Source organism: Numenius arquata, chromosome 3, assembly GCF_964106895.1.
Source record: "Numenius arquata chromosome 3, bNumArq3.hap1.1, whole genome shotgun sequence".
Classification (NCBI taxonomy): domain Eukaryota; kingdom Metazoa; phylum Chordata; class Aves; order Charadriiformes; family Scolopacidae; genus Numenius; species Numenius arquata.
The window spans coordinates 74,819,044-74,843,620 of NC_133578.1; the positions used below are offsets into that span (position 1 = coordinate 74,819,044).

Genomic DNA, 24,577 nt, shown 5'->3' on the forward strand with positions numbered 1-24,577 from the left:
ATCAGTTTATCAGCTCTAGCCCTGAAAGAAGGAATGAGATGGAGAACCACCTAAGCACAGGTAGAAGGTGCCAAATGGTACAGTCGCACCCTTGACATGCTTAAGGTGCTCGGGTCAGTCCTACGTCCCCATGCCTTCATCTCCCATCCTAAATCTGGCACAACAGCACTGACCTTTATAAAGTGCTTTGAGATCTCTGGCTCGGTCACACAAGCCCAGGTGCTACTACCTTGAGTCCAGGTAACCCAACGCAAATCACTGCAGAGAGCTAACAGCGCGGTCTGAAAATAGACAGAAATCCCCACCAAAAACCATCTAAGTCGTCATGATGGAAAAATAAATCCCAGCAGATTGTTGCTAGCATTATATGAATCATCATGTTGTTATAGCAACTTCATATCTGCATGGAATCTGAAAGCCAAGCACAGCTGAAATAATATAACAGCATTAAGTAAAAATGATATATAACAAGATAAAAATGGATCGGCTCAATCTCCGAGGAGCACCCACACTTCTTTCTCACCCTCTTCCCTCCCTTTGAAAACATTACTTTCCTGTGTTTAAACAAAGAGAAGAGACTTGGAGTTTATGGAGCAGAAGCAGAGCACTAACGAGCTTTCAAAATCAAGGAGAAGCTTCAGGACGAAGAACCACCTTCAAATGAAATCAAGTGCAACTCCCAGTTGTTACCACCAGCCCCAGCCGACGGACTCTACTGTTCCTACGTACTGCAAAATTTATGCATTGCATGAATTATATAAATATATATATATAGGTACCCTATCATCCTGCTCTGTTCAGGAGTCCTGAGCAGAGAGATCCCAACCAGAACAGAAGATGCAGAAGCAAGAGAGAGGACGCACAAGGTCTATCTACTGCAGTTATATGACATTATTTTATTACTGGAGAAAAAGTGAAAACTATCACCAAAGTTCCTTCCATAAGAGCAACAGGGGAAGAAAGTTAAATAAAGATATTTATTTCAGGGACTTTGTAGAAAAGCATAACTCCTCTGGAAGGCAAGAGGGAGCCATCAACCTCCAAGACACTGCACGCACCTCAAAAGACACGGCTTTGCCCTGATGAGTGCCAAGGATGCCCAGATGAGCACCACAGGGCACTGAACTGCTCCTCCTCCCCGTGGGATGCTGCCAGCGTCAAGGAGGTTTGAACAGGAAGAGGAGAAATAGCTGGGAGATTCGCAAATTTTTTCTTGACATTCCAAGCAAATTAAAACCAACTAAACACCAAAAAAAACCCAACCCAAACCCACAGCTCCAGTGCCAACAAAGTCCTATTACTCTTACCAACAGCACTAAAGTAACTCAATTAAAAGCTAATAAAAAGAAGCAGCCTAACTTATTCTTTCAGAGTTCAAGACAGCAAAAGCATCGCTCTGCCCCAGACAGAACTGTTGGTTTTTTTTCTTTCTTTTCTTCTTTTTTCTTAAATGCATTTATTCATTAAAGTTTCCTCGTAGGCTGTGTAATGAGTCACGTCTTGCTTCTCTATAAAGTGCAAAGGGATGGAGAGGAACAGGATTTAAAGAGAGGATGGAGACACTCACAAAGCCTGTTAAGAAAAGCTTGAAAAGCTTTTGAGGGAGCCACAGATAAAGCGAGGCAGCTCCTCACATGGGCTCCAAAACCTTTTCTCTATCACCATAGCTTTCCCAGGGTTTGAGTCCTCCTTGCTTACAGCCAGCACAGAAAGCCACCCCCTCTCCTCCACCCAAAAATAACTAGCCGAGCTTTCCTCCTCCCCAGAAGAGCTTGGGAAGAGAAATTCAGAGCTCCAGTAGCAAGCAGGAGGGATGTTGCTCTTCCCATGGACTTGGTGGCTCACACCTCGCAGACAGAGAAGCCGCAGCAGCCACCAACTCAGAGTGAGCCACACGTGCATGGCTGAAGACTGCAAGCAGCTATTTTGCAACTGGTTTTCTGGTGAGGAGGGAAAGTCAATCAGATCAGTAATGCCAAGCTCAACAAAAAGCCCAGGAGACAAACTCTCCCATCACCAGCCTGCTCTCAAACTAGATCTGGTATGTCCTGGTTTGGTTCCTCAACTGCTCTCAGGAGCCCCTCCCAGCTCTCCAGGACCTTCATCCAGCCCTCAAGGCCTCTCTTCATCAACAGAAGCTTTGAGGAAGCAAGCCAAGAACCAGCATGAAGGTGGAACACAAGTCTGCAGAGAGACTTGAAAACAGGAATGGGCTATGCATCTGCATGGTCTTGATTTATGTTGAGTGCTGATGGATCAGGGCCAGAATAACCTCCACTATGAAAGCAAAAGGAGATGCTCCTCTAGCAAAACTCAGAACCATGCTCCAGACCCACCTGAGGTCGAGCTCATCAGCTCCATGAAGCTCAGACTGATGAAATTATAACTTCCTAACACAAGAACTACTCAGGTTTGCCAACTCAAGTCTCCTTACAGATGGTGAGAGCAGAAAAGCTACTGCATAGCCCCACCGACAATTAGTTTACATAGACTTTGACCCATGGAGCCAGACCTTTTGACAGATGACCTGCACAGCACCCCCTATCCAAGGATGGCAGGGAAAAGCCCCAGATACCACACAGAGCATGGTGCACCATCTTCTTGTCTTCAGAAGGTACCTGCTGACCTCCAGATGGATACTGTGCTGATGGCAAATGCATTCCCTTCAAGGTCTTGCCAACCGTTTGCTCAGCCCTTGGGTGAGAAGGACCCTAACCCTTTGGAGCTCCCCAGTACTACTGCAATAAACACAAATCCCAAAAAAAGCACACCCTGAGCCCAATTCCACTACTGCCCTGACTTTCCAGCAAGGGCTTCACCTTGTCCACATGTAGCAGTGGAGGATGATGAGGGGACTAGAACATCTCTCTGATGAGAAAAGGCTGAGGGCCTTGGGTCTGTTTAGTCTGGAGAAGAGAAGGCTGAGGGGGGATCTGACCAATGCCTATAAATACTTAAAGGGAGGGTATCAAGAGGACGGGGTCAGTCTTTTTTCAGTGGTGCAAAGTGACAGGACAAGAAGTAACGGGCACAAACTTGAACAATAGAAGTTCCGTCTAAATATGAGGAGGAACTTCTTTCCTGTGAGGGTGGCAGAGCCCTTGAACAGGCTGCCCAGAGAGGTGGTGGAGTCTCCGTCTCTGGAGACATTCAAAACGCACATGGACACGTTCCTGTCCAGCCTGCTCTGGGTGGACCTGCTTTGGCAGGAGGGGTTGGACTGGATGATCTCCAGAGGTCCCTTCCAACCCTGTGATTCTGTGACTTAAAATTGTTGTGGTGATGGTCATGAGCATGTATCACAACTCATGGCAGAGATCTTCTGCCTTACCTAGAAGGTGTCTGTCACTTTTCTAACATTTATTCTATCTGAAAAAGAATTAAAAAAAAAAAAAAAAAGGAAAAAAATTAAACAAAACCAAAACTCAAAGTGAGAAAAAATCCCACAAAATATAAAAATAATTTAAAAAAAAAAAAACCTCTGAAGACATTATCTAGGGGAAATTTTTTGCTGCCACCTAGGCTGCTTCCAAAGGGTTCACATGCCAATCTAATAATAAAGTTGTCATATGGGGTGATGTGATTTCAGCTTTCAAGCTGAAGGTTGCTATGGGAGGCTGTTCCCAGCAGCAGCGCTGCACAGCGTTTGTAAAAAAGGCCTTCCCAGCACCAGACACCGCTCTGATTTTTGAGTAGGAAGATATTAACTATTTTTTTTTTATTATTATTATTATTTTTTTAAAAAAATCCCAGAAAAAGCAGCAGTCCTGGAAAGAGATGGGGAGGAAAAAATAATAATAAATGCTGTAATTCAGAAACTTGTAGAAGCGCGGATACACTTTGCTCCCAAAGTTATAGCACCAGGTAAACCTCAATCTTGCAAATCAGTGAATATTCAGCTGAGTTGGGGGTCGCTGTATTTGCCAACACCGGGTTTTCTCGGATGTGGGAGAAGTTAAAGAGAATCTCATGATCTCAGGTGCCGAAGCAGCGAGGAGCAGAAATGGGAACAGTTTTTGCAATGCCTCTACAGCAGCGCGTTAAACCGCAGGGTACCTTGACTGGACATTTAAATCCTGACTCTCCAATAAAAATGAGGCACGGGACAAGCTTTTTAGAATTAAAAATAAATATAGAGAGAGAGCTGTACAAAGAATAAAAATATATATAGAGAGAGTGTGCTGGGCAAAGCTGGTCAAATACAAACGACTCTCTTAAAAGTAACAAACAAGTGAATATATAAGATATTTTCAATACCAAATTACAAGATTTAGAGCCTGTTACAACCTCCAGAGGAAACACAAGAAGGAGGAGGTTTACCAAGGACTTACGCAAGGACGTGACCATGGGGTAGCAGGAGGGGGAGACGCAGTAGCTATTTACCTTTACACTGGTGCGCTGAAGATCACTGAATACTGATTTATAAAGGGCTTTTAATTCACATTGCCAAAGCTTCCAGCCATTAGGTGCTTTAATTCTTTGCAGGTTAAGGAAAGCAGAGTTGGTGGATGAGATATATATGGATAGGGATAAATACTTACAGATCAAACACACTGAAGTTCTGTGGACACGCGCCTACGCCAGGTTAACATCAAGACAGATACACAACTGTGTTGTTTAAAGGCCAAACCGAAAATGCAATAATATTAAAAATTATGAAAATAAAGAGTATTAAATGACACGTTTTGAGCCCCTGCCCAGACGTGAGCAGACAGCCGAAAGCTGGGGTACCCGTACTCCAGTTCAGAACTGGACCGTCTTTTCTTCTGCAAACCGACAACAGGAGATGCTATTTTTACAAAAATACAGCCAGTTACAGCAGAGCTAATAAACCAGAAAGTCAAATCCTTCGGGGCTTTCTGTTTGTAAGGTTTTTCAGGCTCTGTTTGCCTCTGACTCCAAAGCTTCTCACAGTTGGACCTAAGTTGAGCTGCAATAACTAACTCTCATGCAGAACTCGCTCATCGAGGGTCTGATGCTCGGATGGTGGGTTCAGAGCAAAGGCTGGAACTGAGGGGCTTAAACCGGGCTTATAACGGGTAGGAAATGGCAAAAAAATCAATTTAATTTAGTGCTGTTCTATTTTTGGGCAATTCTCCTTTGTTGCTACTTTAACTTGTCAATGCAAAAGACGCAATATTATATATTGTTTCCATATTTTTATATATATATTTATACACAACACATGCTTATTTTCATATATACACACTATAAATGTGTTTTATATATATGTTTTCATATTCTACACTGTTGTAGTTGGGAAAAACTAAACCTTTCCCATAGATACAGACCTAAATCTTAGCTACAAGGTCTCATCAGATCAGGGAGATGATTTTCAAAGGCTGCCAGATCACCAGTGGCATCAGCACCAATGCCAGCCAGGAAGAAAGGTCATGACCTTGTGTCTATCATGGAAAGACTTTCTCCCCCTCTAGCTACGATGATACATCTTGTTTTCAAGAGATCATTATGGATGTGCGGTCTATATGGCTGAAGGAAATCTGGCAGATGACGCCAGAGTCTTCAGTTCAGTGGATCAGTGGAGCATCTGCTTTACATGGAAAATAGGGTAACCAAGATGGGATGAAAACAAAACTGGGTCTGGAGTCAAAAGAAATGGAAGAGCGTACAACCATGGAAAGGAGATGGGTACCTGTAGGAATAGGAGGAAGCACCCTCTATCCTACTCAGCACAGCTATCCCTGCGGAGATGGACCTTCTTCAATCCCAAGAGCCAGCAGGCAAGACCTCCAACAGGCAGGTCTACAACCATCAGTTGGCTGGATGGGGCTTTGAGCAACCTCGTATAGTGGGAGGTGTCCCTGCCCATGGCAGTGGGTTGGAACTCCATGATCTAAGGTGCCTTCCAACCCAAACCATTCTATGAACTTCTGTGATGTCAAAGCTTCCAGACCCAATTGTAACTATGGTGGAATTTATACGTAGGTGCAATCTTAAGTCAAGAGAAGGAAAACTGATCTCAGTCCAGTGTTCAGGGACACAAGTGAGATGCCAGAGAAAAGAGATTTCCAAAGCATGGATCCAACACAAGTCCTACACATCACAGAGCAGCATTTCACAATGTTCAGGGTTTGAAACAAAATCCTACCACGGACAAGAGTATCTTTCATCAAACTTTGACAGAGCATAGATATAACCCAAACAGAAGTCTTTAAGTGCCCACACTCCATTTTTTTGTGCTGAAAATACTTCACCAGCAACACTCCTGAGCCTGTAGCACCATGCAAAAAAAAAAAGAAACAGATATTGAGTTGTACCAACTACAGTGGCAGTACCAGGAACACATCATCCGAGAAAAATTATTATATTAATTGAAACTATTTTGCTACAAGCAAACCAAATTATTGCAGAAGACCTCACTATTAGGCCCAGGCTTCAGAGCCCAGCCTGCCCACCACCATCTATCCACACTTCGCATCTCGCTCCGCTCCCGCTCTCCTCCTTCCCCAGCACTCTGTTAATAAGCTCAGGGATGTCCTTGCCAGCGGTCTCAACGCCTTGTCAGCAGAAATTCAAATCAATCCAGCCCTGGAAGCAGCTGCAGCAAATAACTCAATCACGTTCATCAGTTTAACTTATCCTATTTATGAATCAGGTCAAGCTTGAAATCTCCATTTACATTATCAGCCTCCCCGATATTAAGATAATCATGCAGAGGACTGATCAAAGGTTCCTCGTAACTTTGGAGCGCAAGAATTACCATATGGGAACACTTTATCTATCCAGCGTCCCTTTTTGACTACGAAGAGTACTTTCTTCCCTGAAATTAGGACAAGGAACGCCACGCTGAACAAGAAAGCACCGCCAATGCTAAATCTGAGCCCCTCCATTCAGTAACAGGGCCGCAGGTACTGTACGTACGTCTCCAAATAACCAGGAAGATCATCAGGTTTTAGAACAGAACATCTGCTGAAAATCTCCCAGAAAAAGAGATATTCAAGCTGCCTCGAATTACCTTTATTTTAGCCAGGCTGGATGGGAGGGCATTCTGATTTTTCCAGATTGATTTCGAAAAATCATCGAAAATGGTCCTCTTAACGGCATTCGTTTCTCTCAGTCCTGCTTTGATGGGGAAAATGAACTCTGTAACCTCCCAAAATGCAGAAATACTCTGCTCATGCTCTAACAGCCCCTTCTCTGTCGTCCCTCCACCAGCCGCAGCACCTGCACGGCATTGCCGGGTCATGGTCACATCTGGTACAGATCTGACAACAACAATTTAAAAAAAAAAAAAAAAAAAAAAAAAAGAGAAAAAGCCATTCCTACCTTCTCAAAGAACTTTCACTCCGCTGTTCACGTCCTCCAACTTGCTATTTTTTCTTCCTACAACAAATAAAATGTAACATCATTCTGCTATTTTTGGAAATAGACGTTTTATCCAGAGTGTGGGCAGTGGGAAACAATTTGTATCCAGATTTTAGGATTATTTAAAGAGAGGTAAAAAAAAAAAAAAAATGTAAGGACATAAGCTAATAAAACAGTCTTATTTGGGAAAAAAAAAAAAATTATCTAGAAATATTTTAATTGAAGCTCTTCACTTCTGATACCAGCTATTAAGAACTCAGATAGAATCGTTTCTTTACCTCATATGCAGCAAGAAAACTTTGCACACAAAAAAATAAATCACATGGGACATAATCCAACCACCATCTTCCCCATCAACTCGAGAACGATGTTCTCTTGAATATTTCAAGTGCGATTACACTGTAAGAAAATGGCATCGTGCCACAAAGTCCTATAAGTTATTCTCTCTCAATAACTCCCTTCCTCGCAAAGACGCCAGGAGGTTGGATAAATAAAGCGATCCCAGATCAAAGGGTGAAAAGCACTGAAGAAACGCGGAGGATCCTTCAAATGTCCACGTTTGCCCCATAACGAGACTAGCCAAAATCGTCAGAACTAAGTTGTAACACAAATGCTTAAGAAGCCAGCCTTAACGATTAACCATCAGGAGAAACCCAGGGAGAAATTACCACCACATTTGCATATCGGGGCATTACCTTCTCTTCTTTTGAACACGTTATTACTGGTCACCATCCAAAAGAGAGATCCTTGAGCTAAATGAACCCTGTGTCTCACACTGCAATTCCTAGGCTACTTATAATTAAAGGCACCATTAAGCCTTCAGAGAACCAGATGCAAATCCACGTCAAAAATTCCGCAGCTGAACCTGGGCCAATTACACTGCATTCAAGAGCACGCACCACATCCCAAAGAGATATAATTTTATAGGAAGTTTTTTCCATATCTTACAGTCTTAAGATCATTAGAGATGCGCTTGCCTGTATTATGCCTTGTTTGGAAAAGAAAAGGCCATCCCTAGTTATCTGCCAGCAAGATAAGATGGGATAAGAAACAAATAGAAGAAAAAGCCCATATAATTACGAATACTGTGAGAAAGCCAATTTTAAAAAATTAATTTTTAAAAAGTTTACATGGAGAAACAATCTCTTCCTTCCCATTTCATGCTTATTTGGGAGTAGGGTGATATTTTAGGCTCCCTTTTGGCATGCACATTCAGGGTCTGTACAGCCAAGCGACTGTACGTTCTTGTGGATGGCTAAACGCCACAAACCCACTCCATCCACTCTTGAAGAAGTCCTTCACAAACAATGTAAAAGGGTAATTAAGTGCCATGAAAAGGGCTCTTGCACAACCTGGTCCAGGTGACAGAACACCCTGAAATACCTTTTGGATTAAGACGTTGATCATGCTTTCCCCTTCTTCATTTAAATGGGAAAAGAAAGTCCAAACTATAAAGCGAGACTCAGAAACAGCCATCATATAAGATACTAAAAATATTATCATCTAAACACAGGAAGGTCAAAAAATAAATTCTGAACTGCTTTCTCAACATAATGCAGAAAGCGAGTCTATTCTTAAGCATACACCAAGGCCAGTGAATTTGGGAAAAAGACAGATGGGAGAATAAGTAGGAGAATATGTTCCCTGAATCCTTCCACAAATAGGCTACCAAAAGTCAAGAGAGATGCTGTGTCACAAGAGATGCAGAAGTCACAGGAGATGCATTTCTTGACATTCCCCACCAGGAGTTCTGGAAGAGGCAGAGAAATCTTTACTACTTGTTACCATGGTGCTGCCTCCAGACATTCATCCTTTAGTTTTCCATATTTGCAAACAAAATGGCCAGTCTCCGTGGTCGTGGAGTGACAGATGCCACTTTCTCAGCCGTGGTGATGATCACCACGAAGAATTACAGCAATACAAGAACTACTAGTGGTCTACTCTGACTTTGCCATTTACTAGTCCCATTCTTCTGCCCCTTCCAGCTGCTCCCGTAACTTGTTGGCCAGCTTCAATCAAAATGGAGAAAAAAGAAAAAAAAGAAAAATCCTAAAACATAATTACCAGCCAAAAAGTTGAGTGAAATATTAAGGGCTGAAGCAAGGAAAGAAAGGTGTGGAGAAGTAGACCGAAACACAACACTTGCAGCAACTACCCAGCACGTGGATTATCTATGAATAAACACGTGGGCAGCCAGCCAGTTCTGATGTCTCCTGTGGTGGGGGTAGCAACTAGAGACGGCCAGTGGCAGAAGATGTGTCAGGAGGTGGCAGAAGATGCGTCAGAAAGTGAAAGGCACATCTGTAGGAAACCAGGCACTTTCTACTTGCTCTTCAGTAGATAGAGCGTAGAGGGCAGTTGGAGAGCCTCCTTCTGAGGCTCGCATTTTAGACATTTCTTTTGTGACCTCACATTTGGTGTCCCCACCAACAGCAAGACCAACCTTGATGGTGCAGCCAACAGCAGTATAACCAGCCACTAAAGCTCCAGCCCTAAAGTCACTGCATCCACTTGGATTTCCTCACATATACGTAGTCTGACAAGCACCAGAGTATCAATACGTTGCTGCCCAAAAAACCTCCCATGAAGAGATGTCCCAGAACCAGAGGCCTGAAGACTATGTTCTTGCTCCCCAGATATACAGTGCCCAAACAGCAAATTACACAGTGTTTCCAACATAAAAATCCCTCTGACAAATGCATGCACCCATGTTACTCTCCCATTTAATTATAGTCCCAATTTTGTGAGCAAGTACAGCAGGGGACCAACAGAAAGGTGTACTTCAGTTAAACCAGTGACCCGACTTTTGTCACTTTACTCCAAAAAACTAGATCTACATCATTCATTGTATGGATTTGCTTTTCCATTTTAAAGATTTTTGCCATCTAACACACAGTCTTGTTTGCAGTCAAGTCAGAGCAAAATTGATGAATGCCAACACAGCTGGATTTCAATAGCTCTCCCATTAAACTGCAGCGCAAAAATTAAGGGAGTACCAGAGATTACTACAAAAAATACAGCAACACACTGGTAGGTTTCCAATCAAAAGTCATCTCATGGAGATGGAAGCAATTCCAGGTGCGGAGGAAGCACGCAAAGGCAAGCACACATGGCAGAGTTTGCATTAGTCCAGCTTCTCATCAAGTCCCAGCTGCCTTTTTGCAATAACCCTCATTGGCATTTCCAGTTGTGAGATGGGAAAAATCAGCTGACGTGAGCATCTTTGCCTACAATCCCAGAAAAAGTAGGCTGAAGGAGACACAGAGGTCTATCCAAGGCATACTTAAGGGGAAAAAAAACATAAGAAGGCCGAGGGGGGACCTGATCAATGCTTATAAATACTTAAAGGGTGGGTGTCAAGAGGATGAGGCTGGCCTTTTTTCAGTGGTGCCCAGTGACAGGATAAGAGGAAATGGGCACAGACTTGAATATAAGAAGTTCCATCTAAACATCAGGAGGAACTTTGTCACTTTGAGTGTGGCAGAGCCCTGGAACAGGCTGCCCAGAGAGGTGGTGGAGTCTCCGTCCCTGGAGACATTCAAAACCCATATGGGCACGTTCTTGTGCAACCTGCTCTGGATGGACCTGCTTTGGCAGGGGAGTTGGACTAGATGATCTCCAGAGGTCCCTTCCAACCCTGTATCATTCTGTGAATAAAATCCATTCTTCTTCCTTTTCCACACACTGAGCTAGCTAAAGCAGTCCACGTTCTCCAGTTTCTACCGCTAGAGTTTATTTGTCACCATCCTCAATTCCAAAAGCAAACTCCAGGTGATAATGCACGATCCTCCCGCAAAACTAAACTGAGATGGATGGAGGGCGAGAGGTGTAATTTAGGACAGTTTATATTGCTCACTACTAAGAACACTGCATTCAGGCTGCAGGAAAGGTCACTGGTAAATTGAAGTCAGCAGAAGGTAACAGAAAAGTTTACAAACAACATCTCAACAGAAAAAAAAGGAGCTAATTTGGGCATTCAGAGAAGAGCAACCGGAGAGCAAGTCTGGGTAGGCAAGAGCCTTCCTCAGCCCAGACACGTGAGCATACTCCTCTTCGGAGGCCTAGAACATCCTCTGATGAAGCACATGGGGTTTCTACTAGTGCCATCAACAGTAGCCCCAGCGTGACAGGAACATCCTCCTTGACAAAGCCATACAGACCAACACAGAAGAAGAGTTTAGAGTTATCTCCCATCTCCCAGCTGGCTCATTCTGTTCAGTGCAAAAGTCTCAGTAGCTAAGATCTCGCTCTAGCAAAGCACAAAGGTTTGCTGCCCTGAGCTGGCCAGATTTAAGCTTTCAGCCTTTTTGCAAAAGCTACAGGAGATAAAGAAATACAAAGTTCTCTTCTCCCCTTCTGACCACTATCATCTGATGAAAACACAGTTTTTCAAGTAAAGGAGACATTCTTCATGTAGTTGTGTGGGAAGAACACGGAGATCTGCATTGCGTATCACCATAGAACCAAGAAACCATAGAATACCAGGTTGGAAGGGACCTCAAGGATCACCTGGTACAACCTTTCTTGGCAAAAGCATGATCTAGAGAAGATTACCCACACATTCCACACTATTCCAGCTGAATCAGCAGACAATGGACACACAGCACTGCCTCATTGACTTCAGTGGGTCCTTCATGGCCCAAACTCCAGCTGACAGTTTCATGCTGAGGCCAAAGGAGAGAACAGGAAAACACAAAGAAGCTCAGTCTAACAGGACAGGTTGAATCTCATCCTACTTTCCTTTCCAACTTTGGACCAGCCACATAGACACACTTTCCACAGAACAATTTGGGATCTCTAACATCAAGATAGTCACTCTGACCTCACAAAGGCGCTACTTTGCATAATCGGGTTTCTTGACATTACCATTTCTTCAGTTCCACTTCCAGGGGAAGAGAGGGCACACAACGGGTATCTTGAATCTTGAATGTCAGGCAATTCAGTTTCAGGAATACTAAGGGAAATATCCTAAACATCCAAATTCCAGAATAATATATTGAAAAAGGTCACACTTCCCTTCCAATTAAAGAGTCTCCAAATCCATTTTGTTTGCTCAGCACAAGCCTTAGCAGCGATAAAACCCCACATTTCTACACTGCATAGCAGGGAGTACTGCAGAGGAACATGTTCTCAAAGCCAACAGTGGTTTAGCATCCCTGCTCCTGTCCCCTACAAAATGCTTGCTGCCACGATAACCCCTGCTCCCCTTCTCTGTCCCCCCACAACACTTCTGTCACAATCTCTCCACATCCATGGGTTCTTCCCCTTTGCAGCTTCAAGCCCCATCTAAGTCTCAATTTGTTCTCCAAAGCATCCTCCCAAGTACCAGAGAGGCAGGAAAGCAGCACACACAGGTGATCTAGACCTAACTGGTTGACTGGATGAAACAAAAAAAAAAAATAGATAATAGCTGAATTTTCCCGTGTTTCCCTTGAGGACGTTAAGTCCTTCTGTGCTTCAGGAACACGTTCATTGATGGTTGGGTAGAGGAGAAAAGCCCAAATCAGCGAACTGTACTATTTTCTCCGATGTGATTAACTCAGCCAACCTACTAAAGGGGAAGAGGCAGAAAGACAGTGACAGGAGAAAGCCTTAAAGGAAGTGAGCGACTCCAGACTCTCAAAAAAAATATGCCACTTCTGGAAACAACTTAATAGCGCTCATCTGTTCTCACTTTCATACCCATGCCCCAAACACTGTATTTCTATTTAATTTTCTGGTTCACCAAGTAGAAAAATAACCCCTTTCTCAGGCTTCCAGCGTTACTTATGCACTTGGTTAGGGCTGAGCTGAACACTCAAACCTGTCATTGAAGGTTTCAGGTGCTCCTCTCTCTGGTTTGCACTCACCGGGTAACAAAGCATCAGCAATGGAGGCTTCGCACTCCACATCACAGACAATGGCACTGCCCAGAAGAAACCACCTTCCACCCTACCACACCAAGCAATGTCATAGAATCATAGAATTGTCAAGGTTGGAAAAGACCCTTCACATCATTGAGTCCGACCATCAACCTAACACTGACAAAAACCATCACTAAATCATGTCCCTCAGCACCACGTCTATACAACTTCTAAATACCTTCAGGGATGGTGACTCAACCACTTCCTTGGGCAGCCTGTCCCAATGTTTGACAACCTTTTTGGTGAAGAAATTTTTCCTAATATCCAATCTCAACCTCCCCTGGCACAACTTGAGGTCTTTTCCTCTTGTCCTGTCACTTGTTACTTGGGAGAAAAGACCGACCCCACCTCGCTACACCCTCCTTTCAGGTGGTAGAGAGCAATAAAGTCTCCTCAATTCAACCCAAGTGAGAGCAGCAACCTGCCTTGTAAAGCTAAGACTACATCTCATCTACCCAAAATCTACGTCACTTTTTTATTTTTGGGCAAGTTTCATTTGGAACGAATCAGGCCTTCGAACTGGCTCACCACGATGACACCAGCACACTAACGCCCAAATGCTGGATAGGGCTGAAGTCCATGGATCGACTTAAAAAAGGAGCAGTGCCCTGAGTTTTATTGGCTTAAAACGATGAAAAAAAAAAAAAAAAAAGCCTCTTTGGGCTGGAGCTCCATGATGCATTAGCTCTGACAAGGGAGATAACTCAAGTCCTCCCCACACTGCTCCTTTCCCACCCCACACCGCGGCTGGTTCTCCGCTCTCTTGCTAATACAGCAGCCGGCAGCTCATGTTGTAAATCAGATCAATGAAACATTCAGTTAAAAATAACAGCCAAAAACCTCCTCCATTGCAGGAGAGCCTTTAGTATCACAAATGATGAAAGCACGTTTCTAAAAAAAGCAAGCTGAGCTGAGGGCGATTTCTGAGAAGGTGGCAAAAAACAGCACCCAGCCCAACCAGAATAAGAGCTGGGCTGCTCCAAGCATTGCTGGGTCACCAGAATAACCCTGATAGCGGGGAAATGGGTCTCAATTCCCCCAGCTAGTGGTTATCTACATCAAAGATGTTGCCTGGCTCCCATCCTGGACCTGTGTGGTCATGCTGTAGGAGCAGGACATTTGGAGGACACCACCATCCTCTGCTTGAGAGCTAGTCCTTGGGAATCTCCTTGCCCAGTGGGCTGTGTTATTCCTGCCTCGTGGCTGGGAGCCAGGGAGAAGATGTTGGGATGAAGCTTCTAGGGTCAAGGAACAGCATCCTTGAGGTGGGTACAAGCATTCGTCTTGAAACTGTGAGAGAAAAGAGACATCCTTGAGGTTTTTTACAACTATTTTTATGCTTGACCACAGAATCATAGAATGATTCAGGTTGGAAGGGACCTTAAAGATCATCCAGTTCCAACCCCCCTGCCATGGGCAGGGACACCTCCCACCAGACCAGGTTGCTCAAAGCCCCATCCAGCCTGGTCTTGAACACCTCCAGCGATGGGGCATCCACAGCTTCTCTGGGCAACCTGGGCCAGTCTCTCACCACCCTCACAGGAAATAATTTCTTCTTAATATTTCATCTAAATCTCCCCTCTTTCAGTTTAAAACCGTTACTCCTTGTCCTATCGCCCCGCTCTCTGATAGACTCCCTCCCAAAAATGGGAAACATGACTGATGCTGGGAAACATGAGGGATTTAGCAGTCAGGGAGTTATTTCACCTCTTCATCTGATCTAAGCACCTTTCATCTGAGCACACATTAAGCAGATAACCATCTGTCTTCATCCTGCAATCCAGAGGGATGTCCCCACACTTGCACCAGGCCAGTGCTTCACCCACCGCAGCCAGGTCCATCAGCAGGAGGACGCACCGCAGCACCTCACCTCCCTTTTCCAACCCTGGGATGCAATCCCACTACAGCAATTTTGGGTTTTAATGCCTTTTACAAACACCTAATTCACTCCATATTAATGCCTCAGAGCAGCTACCCGTTCATTTTACCCCTGGAGACACCAAGCTAAAATATTCGTCGGGTTAAACACAAAAACCTACAGCTCCAGGCAGCCGTTCAGGACAGAGGAGTTGTTGTTACACCGTTCTCTGATGTAGTACAGCAGTATAACACCATCCTCACAATAAAAGTACAGAATGAGCTTCTAAAGATGCCTTTCTAAACTAGATGTTTCTAAGTGAATTTAGGTTTCATGACAAGATCTTTTTGCTTACTTCTCACTTTTTCCTCATCTTTTCTTTTTGGGGGAGGTAGGGTGGTGCCCAGAGAGGAGCAGTTCTTTCTTGAGCTCAACATTAAATAAGAGGGACCCAAAAATCTATTGAAAATGCACTCTTAAGGCATAGCACACAGCATATTTCAAACAAATGCCACAGCGTATTTCAAACAAATGCAGCTGAAAACCTCCAAAAATATCAGAAGCTATTTCAGCAAAGGGTTTCGCTTACTTTAGGCATTCAGGTAACTTCTAAAAAGTTGAATCTCTTCCAAGTATTTTAACTCAATTGCATGGACCAACTCACCAGTGTGTGAAGGTGCCAACAACCCCATGATCTCCACAGTCTTCCCGGGTTTGGGAGGACCTCCCAAAGCCATCTGCATGGGACATCAGTCTTCCTCAGAAGCTACTGCCCTGAAACACCCTTGCTCTGAGCTAGGCTTTGCTTCCAGCTCCCTGACTGGCTCTGATGCCAACCATCATCTCCTCACTTCCTTTTACTCTCCAGTAAATTTGAAGTTATCCAAGTCAGGAATCAACCTTCTTGCCTTGCACCTAACACAACTTCCAACTCACAATATCTGTATCCTACAGCAATGCTCAACCTCAATGATTACCAGCTGGATCTTCAACAACAGGACACATATTTGCATGGCTCTACTCTGTCTGTATGCAGGGAAGACATGGACCTGTTGGAACGGGTCCATGGAAGCACAGGATGGACACGGACCTGTTGGAGTGGGTGCAGCAGAGGGCAACAAAGATGATCAGAGGGCTGCAGCACCTCTCCTATGAAGACAGGCTGAGAGAGATGGGGTTGTGCCTGGAGAAGAGCAGGTTCCGGGGAGACCTTATAGTGGTATTTCAGTACATAAAGGGGGCTACAGGAGAGATGAGAAGGGACTCTTGATCAGGGAGGAGAGCCATAGGATGAGGGGAAAGGGTTTTAAATTGAAAGAGGGGAAATTTAGATTAGATATTTGGAAGAAATTCTTTCCTGTGAGGGTTGTGAGACACTGGAACAGGTTGCCGAGAAGTTGTGGCTGCCCCATCCCTGGAGGTGTTCAAGGCCAGGTTGGATGGGGCTTTGAGCAACCTGGTCTGGTGGGAGGTGTCCCTGTCCATGGCAGGGGGGTGGAACCAGATGATCTTTAAGGCCCCTTCCAACCCGAACCATTCTGTGATGTTCTATGAGTCCTTCCGCATCTCTCCTGTAGGTCCCCTTTAGGTATCAGAAGCGTTATTCTGCTTCGGTACAGCACTGCAAGAAACGGACTTCCATCATTTTTATTTTTAACCTTCAAGTAGATGAAATTAAATTAAAAAAAAAAATAAAAATCACAAATGTAAGGAGATACAATAATTATAATCCAGGTGGCAAGAAACGGGCGCTGTGTTTATCAGTGGAACGGTTCGGGAGTTATCCTGAACCAGTTCGTACCATTGATCAAGGCGTTTCTTTGCATCAGCCTCCTGCAGCCGGCAGATAAAACAGAGCTGCACCCTCTGCATAAACTGGGTTTAGATACATAAATCTGAGCAAAGTGGCTTCTTATTTTGAGGCAAAACCGGGAGGAATTGTACGTTGCATGAAATATTTTCTTCTCTGTCCTCTTTTCATCCGTCCGAAAGATCAATTAAAGTGCTTTTGCATAAAACAGAGAGAGAAGCGCTTTGCAAAGAATAAATAAATAAATAATGAAGCTGCTCTTTGCTTTTAATATGATCTCTAAAGAAAACAAGCACAATGGCTTAAAGATTCCCACAGTGAGGAAAAAAAGAAAAGGCAGAGGGTTTAATCATCCACTTAGGAGGTAACAAAGTAGATTTCTCAAGTCTTAGGTCTCTTGCAAAATTTTAAGCGCTCACACACACAAATGTTAGTAACACGCTGCAGTGAGCTCAGTGTTTCCCCAGCCCTCGCACAGGAATATGTGCAAGTCACTCCCTTGCACTCACATTTGCTGTTTCCATCCCTTTTCTATTTGCAAGGAGATCAAAATGAAACGATAACTAAATCCTGCTGTTGATTTTAACACCTTCCTCCCCTTACAACGGTCCTGCTGTCCTGCATATCAGCATCCTCCAGGTCCAATTACACAGCAAAGTCTGGAAGCATCAGAGCAAGCTCTCTGCACGCTGACCGGTAAGGTGACTCATGGCTAAAAGCCTCAGCACTGAGAGAGCTTCATCACCCAGTTCAACTGGTCTCCCAGTTACCAACTATAACAGGAACTGGGGGGAAGTGGAAAGAGATCATCCCACCGAGCAAACTCAAGACCTACTTTGTTCTCCCTCAGACTGCCCCATATCATGTCTTCGCAAGGCAAGGAAGGAACTGTTCCTATCAAAATCCCATCTCCTTAGTTTCTAAGGAAGAAATGTTTTACAATGAGGGTGGTGAAACACTGGCCCAGGTTGCCCAGAGAGGTGGTAGATGCCTCTTCCCTGGAAACATTCAAGGTCAGGTTGGATGGGGCTCTGAGCAACCTGATCTAGTTGAAGATGTCCCTGCTTATTGCAGGGAGGTTGGACTAGATGACCTTGAAAGGTCCCTTCCAACCCAAACTATTCTATGATTCTTAGTTCTCAAGACAGCAGCAAACCATTACACCATCACATCGAGATGAACCCAGAGGATCTTTCCAAGGCTGTGTTGTTGGACATTTGGTGGAATAGTATCTCCTCCCTCCCACAGCATCAGTGAAGCGCTCAAGTACTCTTCTTTTTTTGCCCAGCCAATGCCAAGATGTTGGGCTGACTTCCAGGAAGGCAGTCTGGAAAAGGAAATCTCAGCTCCAGGCAAAGCTGTGACAGGGGACAATAGGCATCCTCACAGCCAAATGCAAAAGAGCTGATAGGAGAGAGAGAGAAACCAGTGCCCTACTCAATTGAAACAGGAGGAAAATAACTTGCAATATTAAAAGTCAACAAAAAAACGCACCCAAACCGCCCAAAAATAAAACCCAAACTTAAGAGGCGAATAATTCCTTTAGGCAATATGCAGTGCCCACACTCTACCTGAATTGTTTGCTGAAGGTTCATGGCTTAATCAGAATCACCGTAAGAAGAACAGCTGAGGTCAGAAGTACAAGATTTATCTCGAGTAAACGAAATAGGTTTCTCGGTAAGGCATTTTCATTTAAAATAGAAAAAACCCAACACGTTGCAGTTTGTCAACTGACCAGTAAGGGGAGTCGGTGTTTAGAGCTTTGAGTCACTTTTGGGTGGAGAAAACTCAAATAACCAATTCTGAGGTTGTGACTGAGAAAACATTGATGGCTGCCAGAAGATGCCAAAGGAAGATGGACTGAGAGCGCCATGTCCAGGAAACCCACTAACCTGGAGAATGGAGAACGATTGAGAGATACTACAGTAGAAAAAAAGTCATATTTTTGCTTCGAAATGGGTCTTTCTGTTCCTGCAAGACTTACTGGAGAGCATGTGATGGAAAGCACTTGGAAGGAGAAAGGCAAAGGGCAAATGAAATCAAGTCAAGATGGAACTTGGGATAAGAAAATAAGGGTTAAATCTCAATGCACTTCTGAGTGCAATATTCTGATGGTAACATGTTTCCCAAAAAAGAAGAAAAGAATTGGGCCAGTTCCTCTAGCGGCCTTGAGGAGACATCTAGAAGGGTACCAGATGCCTGGGAGAAGACTTCAGAAGCAAGAGCTAATCAGATGCCTTATCACAGAGCCTCAGCACTAGAAACAAGTAGGGAAAAAATACAAATAAAGGTTTATTTAAAAAAAAAAAAAACAACCTTCTAAAAATCTGAGTGGGATTTAATAATATTACACAGTACCTAAAGAAAAATACCAGCAGTAGGAACTCATTAAGCATTGTATGAGGAACAGCAGCAAAATCACTGCTGCGTCCATTGCCACGCTGGGCTCCTCAACAGAACCAGGGCTGCCACCAGCTATGGGGCCGTGGGGAGGACCACTCCAACACTTACATTCCTCTTTCCTCTTAATCTCATTAACCTCGTATTTACTCTGTTGTCGGTGATTACTCAGGATGTTAACAGGCACACGATTTACCAAACGTTATAAATCTGTTTAGCTCTGTCTACAAAACGGGGCTGGAACATGCCGATTCTCCTCATGCCATGGAAAAAGGAGGTAGAGAAATAGAAACCTTTATAAGGACTTCTTTCAAAGACTGTGATTTCTTGAATAAGAATTAAGTGCAAGATAGCCAACTGAATCAGAAAAATATATAAAACCCTTCCCTTTTTTCTAATTCTAGAACACTTTCTAAAGTATTCTATGAAGGAAGAACAGACGCACAAACCAAAAATACCCAAGAAAAGACTTATTTCCTACTATTAAGCTGGAGTACATGAAACAACTGTTCTAGCCACGATACAAATTATCGTAACGGTATTCCAGGTGGGTAAAACAGATGTACTTGAAGAAAACTATTTCTGCTGATAAAAAACACTAAAGGTTTTACAAATACAGTCTGTTACACCTTGAAAAATGAAACCTTCACTGCCCATCTGTTCCTCACAGAGCGCGCCCATTAACACTCACTTTGACCAGAAAGCCCAACTCAAAGTCAACATGTCGCAAGCGTGGACCATCCCAGAACTTCATGAATCAGCCAAGTCAGGCAAGATGAGCTGTCAGGGGGAGAATTTGGATGGAGATTGCCCAGTGTTAACCAGTTAAAACAAGGAAACCACTGCAAGAGTGCACACAGCCCTAGAAGGATGGAAAACAATATTGAAACATATTTGAACAAACTTGATCCTAAGAAGTTCCACCTAAAGATGAGGAGGAACTTCTTTCTTGTGAGGGTGGCAGAGCCCCAGAACAGGCTGCCCAGAGAGGTGGTGGAGTCTCTTTCTCTGGAGACATTCAGAACCTGCCTGGACACGCTCCTGTGCAACCTGCTCTGGGTAGACCTGCTTTGGCAGGGGTGTTGGACTAGATGATCTCGAGAGGTCCCTTCCAACTCCATATGATTCTGTGAAATTATCAACACATGCTACATCGCGCATGCGACTTCTTGCTGACCCATCTTCTCCTTATCGCATCCTCCCACCCTTCCCATCTCACATCTCTATCTGTTTTCTTCTCTGACTCTCTCATCAGGTGGTTTCTCATCACCAGGGTCTCTCCTTCTGCTGGACACTGCACAGGAAGTGGGGACATGATCTTTGGTTGGTATCCGTAGGAACAACTCCATCATAGGGAGGAATTAATGACAACTCTGCCTACCTACAAGTTTTTTGGGTTTTTTTTTTAAGCCATCGTGTATATAACTCACATGATGTCAGTACAGGAATATCACGCTAAAGATCTGGAAAGTAAGGGGCGGGTTTTCCTCGTTTCTATGGTTATAAGCAATTTTAATGACCAACCTAAATAAAAAAAGCTCCAAGAGAGAGAAAGTAGGAAGGAGTGAGGTAGGCGTTTAATTTTGATTGACAAGACATAACTAGTTAAGATCTGTCAAATGCCTGCTGAGGATCACAAATCCTCAGCACATTGTACGGCAGACAGAATTAGTCTAAATGCACAGCTTTACAAAAAAATCTTCCTTACCCGGCGAGATCAGAGTTCACCGTTTCAGTTTCCCCACACAAAGCAGCTGACATCGTAACTACCAAAGGAGCCAAGGTAGGGACAGAAAAAAATACACAGTTCTTATTATTTCTGAGATTTTCAAATGCTACGATGTCTTAACTTTTGTCCCTGGCCAATATGTATTTATATATATAGAGAGATATATATATAACATATATACACACATAAATACATATATATATATATATATATATATATATATATATATATAAATAAAGGACAGCATTACCAAGATTGTAAACTACAACAACTATTTGAAAGGTATTATCAACACCATCATTTTGGAATGACATCTGCACCACATTGAGTGGTGCATAAACACAGAGTAAGGTGATGATCCCTGCGTGAAAGACCTTAAAAAAGGAGATTGAATGCAGAAAGAGTAGAACATAGATCGGATGTGAAACATCAGGGAACGCAGAGACCATCTGGAGAGACAGAAACACCAGCCTGAAAGTTGGCTGTGAGGTTCCCTGAAGATATCCCTTTAAAAAAAAAAACAACAGGATTTGGGGAAAATTAAGAGCATCCCTACAAATGTTTGTAGGTGATGTCATCAAGATGGAACAAGTTTGGAGCGATAGAGACTTGGACCATTACAAAGCCACTGTTTTTTCAGTCTGAGGGTGGTTAGACATTGGCCCAGGTTGCCCAGAGAAGCTGTGGATGCCCCATCCCTGGAGGGGTTCAAGGCCAGGCTGGATGGGGCTTTGAGCAACCTGGTCTAGGGGGAGGTGTCCCTGCCCATGGCAGGGGGGCTGGAACTCGATGATCTTTAAGGTCCCTTCCCACCCAAACCATTCTATGACTCTATGAAAGTCAGGAACTGAGATTCATGACCTTGGAGGGAAGAGTCAACAACTCAACGAGGCATAAGGCAGCAGAAGAAGGGCACTGGAAGATGTAAACAGCACCTTGTGTTGAAGGCCACAGAGATGTAGAATGAAGCAAAGGACAGACACAAAGGAGATTCTAGATGTGCCTGAACCAAGCTAGGAAGATGTTTTTCTTTTACTCACTCAGATGCAAGCAGGACACAGTGATCTTCCCAGGGCTACACACTCATGAGACCACCACCTTCTGAGTTTCTGTGTACTTTCTTCACATGTTTTTAAAAGCTCTGCTATTTTATCAAATGCTGTTTGACTTTTAAGGATGGAAAAACTAGGCAAGAGAGGATGGGGTTACGAAGGAGGGAAGTCAACAGCTCCTGAGATGCCTGCCAACAGGATCTGCACTTAAACCATGCAGTTTTGGCAAAGAACACACTCAAAATTTGATATTTAAAAAGTCTTATGGTGTTGGAACGTATAATTAAAGTAAAAGGACACGAACTAAGAGCTGATCAACAAAAACTTGCATCAAAGTCAAGAGAACACGTTCCCACAAAGTCTCAGCCACCTGGTTCTTCCATGCCACATTGAAAGAAAGAAAAATTAGCCACCAACTACTTTTATTTCCACTGAAGATCATCCTTCTCCAGCCTCTAAAAGGTACAGATTTTGGTACAAATCTCAGAGAGCTAAAAAAACCCAAGCCGCCAAACAAAACCCAAGACTCCCAAGAACCTGCCTTATGTACTGCCAGTTTCCAATCCTAGAGCAACATATTTATTGTGATAGAAACTTTTCTTTCCCCCACAATGCCCAGGCTTCACAATAAAAGAATTGGAATTAATAGTATTTCAAGAACTGGAATAAATGGAAGGACTCAAATCCACTTCCCAACTGGTCACCTCACTGGGACAAGCCCACCCAACTCTGTCTCTTAAAACTCTCAATTTGCAAGTAATTAAACCAAAGCTGTATTAAATTGGACATTCAGCTGTTACACCCAGAACAAGGTCCATAGCGCTCACACATCAGATTACCTCTTACTATCAGTACTTAAAAATTCATTATACATAACTTGGCAGTATTGGGCACAGATTCCTCAATTTCAACTGAAAATTTCAACCGAACTCTGAAGTTATCAACCAAGACTTCCAAAAAGCTAAAGTCAGTGTGATGTACAATGAGGAAAACCAATCTCCAGGGCATGTTCTCCCACTGTTCTGTCGGGCACGTTGGCTTCACTCAAGTCCAACTACGACCCATGATGTTTTGATGGGGCGTACAAGTCCAACACACACCTCAGCACAGGTTATTTAAGTCCCTGAGAAATCACAGGGAAGGGATAAAAGCATTGCAGATGCAGTCTTCCAGTCTTTCCATCCAATGGCTGGGGATGCTGTAGTGGTCCACAGGCCAAAAACATTTGGTCAACCCTGTCCAGGAAACATCTACTGAATTAAACCCACCACCAACAAAAAGGAAAAGCTTAATAACTTTGGTTGTAATCTAGTTATGTGGGATGTGTGTGAGAGGAGGGAAGGATCTGAGGCCCTGCTAGTGTTCAAGTCATCAAGCACATCTTAAATACATCATTTAATAATGAGACAAAGAGACACCACAAGCCAAATAAGGTTCAAAAGAAGGATCAAGGATAAAACAGGAATATTAGGCAAGAGTGGGTAAGAAAAGAAGATATGCCAGGGCAGAAGGTCTTGCCAAGAGGTTAAAATTGGCATCTGCTTTCAGTGCTTGAAAATTAAATAGGGCAACTTTTGGCCAGCGGTCCCAGGGCATGTAATAGCTCTTCTTGATCTCCCTCGGTGGGAGGTGTGTACGGATGGACAGAGACAACCTTGAACTATTGCAAACAAAGAATAAGAAACCACTGCTTCGGTTCTCCTCATTTATCGCTGTTTCCTCCCCAGTAGTCCCACCATGAACTCAGTAACCAAAAACTAAAACAAAACAAACAAAAAAGTGATTCATATTTTATCCAATTTCTTCTTGGAAAGTTTCAAACAGCCAAGTTGCCTGTCACCAACTTGGAGATAAAAGTCAAAGATGCACTGAGTCAGCTGGCACAAGCTCATTTATTACCAAATCATAGAATCGTAGAATGGTTAGAGTTGGAAAGGAACTTAAAGATGATCTAGTTCCAACCCCCTGCCATGGGCAGGGACACCTCCCGCTAGACCAGGTTGCTCAAAGCCCCATCCAGCCTGGCCCTGAACACCTCCTGGGACGGGGCATCCACAGCTTCTCTGGGCAACCTGGGCCAGTGTCTCACCACCCTCACAGTAAAGAATTTCTTCCTAATATCTACTCTAAATCTGCCCTCTGTCAGTTTAAAACCGTTCCCCCTCGTCCTATGGCTCCCCTCCCTGATCAAGAGTCCCTACCCAGTTTTTCTGGAGCCCCTTTAGGGACTGGAAGGGCCTATAAGGACTCCCCAAAGCCTTCTCTTCTCCAGGCTGAACAACCCCAACTCTCTCAACCTGTCCTCACAGTAGAGGGGCTCCAGCCCTCAGATCATCTTCATGACCTCCTCCGAACCCACTCCAACAGGTTTATGTCCTTCCTGTGCTGAGGACTTCAGAGTTGGACAATGCCTCCAAACCAACTCTGCAGACATCAGAGCCATCTCTTCCCTGGACAGTGCCCAGGAATCACTTGCAAATTAAATGCAACCCAATCTAT

The 24,577-nt window shown here is 43.8% G+C and overlaps 1 protein-coding gene across 6 annotated transcripts in view; it reads right to left on the reverse strand.

Moving 5' to 3' along the window:
- The window catches only part of TSNARE1 (t-SNARE domain containing 1), a 478,617-nt gene that overhangs the window by 444,529 nt on the left and 9,511 nt on the right, over positions 1-24,577 (reverse strand). For all 6 annotated transcript variants that reach the window (XM_074145148.1, XM_074145150.1, XM_074145146.1 and 3 more), the window contains exon 2: positions 7,288-7,344. The gene's annotated coding sequence lies outside the window, so the exon portion shown is untranslated. The remainder of the gene's footprint in view (positions 1-7,287; positions 7,345-24,577) is intronic.